The sequence below is a fragment of the Schistocerca americana genome, chromosome 5 (assembly GCF_021461395.2).
Source record: "Schistocerca americana isolate TAMUIC-IGC-003095 chromosome 5, iqSchAmer2.1, whole genome shotgun sequence".
NCBI classification, from domain to species: domain Eukaryota; kingdom Metazoa; phylum Arthropoda; class Insecta; order Orthoptera; family Acrididae; genus Schistocerca; species Schistocerca americana.
In genome coordinates this window covers 372908081-372911485 of record NC_060123.1, presented here as the reverse complement: position 1 = coordinate 372911485, position 3405 = coordinate 372908081, and the positions used below count along the sequence as shown (strand labels likewise).

General features: G+C 48.0%; 1 pseudogene; it reads left to right on the top strand.

Annotated features, from left to right (window-relative positions):
• Positions 1–470: 470 nt before the first annotated feature.
• On the top strand, positions 471–588 carry LOC124617094 (annotated as a pseudogene).
• Positions 589–3405: the final 2817 nt, after the last annotated feature.

Genomic DNA, 3405 nt, shown 5'->3' with positions numbered 1-3405 from the left:
GAATGTAACGTTGAAAATGATCGCCAAGGATAGATGGATACTTGTCGTGATCCATTGTGCTTTCCAGAATGGCGAGGGCACCCAAGGAACGCCACGAAAACGCTTTCCAGTCAATAATACATGTAGTGTTTGGTTGCAGACGTTTCGCGCCGTACACGCCACTGGCCATCTGTCCGATGGCGCATAGAACATGGTTCACCTGAAAAGCTCACCCGTTTTTACTCAGTCGGCGTTAAGTTGTGGTATTGGCGTGCAGATTCTAGTCTTCGTCACCGATGAACAGTAGTCAGCATGCGTGCTTGAACCAGACACCTCCTGCAGAGCCGGCCGCTATGGACGAGCGGTTCTAGGCGCTTCAGTCCGGAAGCGCGCTGCTGCTACGGTAGCACCTTCGAATACTGCCTCGCGCATGGATGTGTGTGATGTCCTTAGGTTAGTAAGGTTTAAGTAGTTCTAAGTCTAGGGGACTGGGCAACGGCCTTGCCGCAGTGGATACACCGGTTCCCGTCACATCACCGAAGTTAAGCGCTGTTGGGCATGGCCGGCACTAGGATGGGTGACCGTCCGGGCCGCCGTGCGCTGTTGCCATTTTTCGGGGTACACTCAGCCTCGTGATGCCAACTGAGGAGCTACTCGACAGAATAGTAGCGGGTCCGGTCACAGAAAACCATCATAACGACCGGGAAAGCGGTGTGCTGACCACACGCCCCTCCTATCCGCATCCTCAAGTGAGGATGATACGGCGGCCGGATGGTCCCGATGTGGCCTGAAGACGGAGTGTTAATTCTAGGGGACTGATGACCTCAGATGTTAAGTACCATAGTGCTTAGAGCCATTTGAACTGTTTTTGAACCTCCTGCATACGTCCATATCCAGTAACTTTCACTAAACAGTCATTGACCAAACACTGTTGATTGTCCTTTCGTTCATGTGGGCGGACAGGTGCACAACTGTTGCACGTCAATTTGCCCGTACTCATTTCCATAGTAATCGTTCACCCCTGTCATTTATGCCCAGTAGTGCACCACAATTGCCACGGCGCTCGTTGTAGATGGCGCCATTTCGCCATGTACGGTGTATGTAACCCACAGCGGCCTGCGAAGAGTTAACAAACTTAGCCATTTCGGAAATGTTTCTGCTCTTGTCCCGAAAGCCAATGATCATGTCCTTTTGGACGTCAGATAAATCACTCCGTTTCCGTATTGCTTTCCGTGTCCCCCATACGCCCGTTATATACCGTCCACTGCTAGTGCTGCCACCTCCCGTCTGTGAGCGGTTATTGCACATTCACATAGAACACAGCCGGTGGCCACATTAATGTGACTGGGCCGTGTATACCCGAAGAGGCATCGCTCACAGTGGCATATAATGCAGCACATCTTGAGTTGGCCAAACAACACAGAAACTGGACAGTAGGTGACAGGCGGCGCATGGTGTGGTCCAAAGAGTACATTCCTTCTCTCTCTTCTGATGAAACAAGGCGTCGAGTCCACCGAAGGCACTATGATCCATTTAACCCTTTGTGGTTATAGCTTGTAACAATTATACATAGGTGAAGTGACCAGATAATTAGGAGATAGTCACAAACCAGCTCGTCACTGATTCCCAGCAGTGATACAATCACTACATTTTGGGAAAGGGAGCAACATGAGAGAAACCTAATAACAAAAAGAGAATTGAAGCATTACCTATCTGATAACAGTGCGATGGTTGTCTTCGCAGGGTTCCTCATGGCTGCTGCCGTGGAACTTCACGTCGCGGTGACGGAGGCGGTGGCAGGCTACACTCGGGCAGCGGGAGACTGACAAGAGGCGCCTTGTCTCCGTAATTTCGTGCGCTATCTTGTGGATAACACTATCGTGGCCGTACAAGTTAAGCTATCAGGAAACGCGGTTAATGAGCCTCGATAACCGACGACAAGGAAAACGTCTCGAAATTAACAGAAGGACTTCGACCGGAACACTGGACGCTGTTTCAGCCGCACTCGATAAGCGCAGATAGCGTCCACCCGTGATAAGCGGAGGAAGTGCGCCGCCCACGGGCTGACCCCGCCGCTTGTTGACATCACAGCGGCCTATCATTGTTACAGGCCTAATACACAGGGCGACCGAAGCAAGACCGTGCCTCCAAAACGAGCGGCGCGTGTTTTGATACTTGTTCTGTTCCTGTTTCCTTTGTAGTTCCTCTCCGGAGACGAGAATAACACTATTACGCGTACTTTTCCATTTTTGGTTCTGCCTGATTACATGAACACCCGTCTCTTTTCAAAACGCAGAACGGTACAGCGCCGTCTCTTGTCTCAGGAAGTCTCACTACTGTCAGATTATAGCACCGTAATTGCTCTGTAGCAACTACACATTTCTTTCGTTACTTACTGGGAACAAATAGCCAAAACAGCCTAGATAGGCAATCACCTAGGGCCACGAGAGCAAAGCGGTGCACTGAAAGATCTGGATTAGGCGCTTGTATTTTTGGGTGAATCTCTCTCACTCTCTGTCTCTGTCTCTCAATCCCCCCTCCGCCTGCTCCCCCCGCATCCGTCACTCACAGAGAGAGAGAATTAGGCTACATGCAAATTGAAGCCAGCAGCACTATCGCTTACATAGCGTTTGGTCCATTGTTGAGTTCAGTTGGAGGGCGGTTGTTGATGTTGCTTGTCGTAAATGCTATTTAGTTGTATTTCTTATCGATTCATTTGCGGGCTGATACTGCTTTCGTTGTTAGTTGTCGTCACAGTACGTGTGACCCATTACTCATTTTTCAGTCTATCTATATTACGTTTCTTTTAGATAATTCCATTATTGAATTCCTTTTATTTAAGAGAGAATCTAAATTTTGTAGGGCAACAAAAAAAAATGAGGAAACTAATAACGTTAAAAGACCAAAACAAACTGTAGGTGGCGTGGGAGGGGTGGGGGTGGAGAAGATGGAGGGCGGGAATTGAAAAGTTTGTCGCCTAGGGCCGTGATAGTTAAACAATATTTACAGGAGAAATAAACAAATATAGTCAGTACTCATATTATTAAGGCATTTTGATACGCAGAATAAGTGAGCAATCTTTCATAATAGCCTAAAACTTTGAACATCCTTTTACACTCTGCCATTTTTCTAAAAACCAGGCTCACATTTTTAACGTAAGTTGCATATTGAAAACAGAAAATGGATCTTCATATGTCTGGGCAGTAAGAGTCCACTGCAATTCGTTGCATGCATACTTTGTTATTTATTAGCATGCTATTGCGAGTTATTTATACTAGCATAAAATGATTACTACGAGTAGAAATCTTTAATGTAGAACAGTGAGACGCCGGCCGGTGTGGCCGAGCGGTTCTGGGCGCTTCAGTCTGGAACCGCGCGACCACTACGGTCGCAGGTACGAATCCTGCCTCGTGCATGGATGTGTGT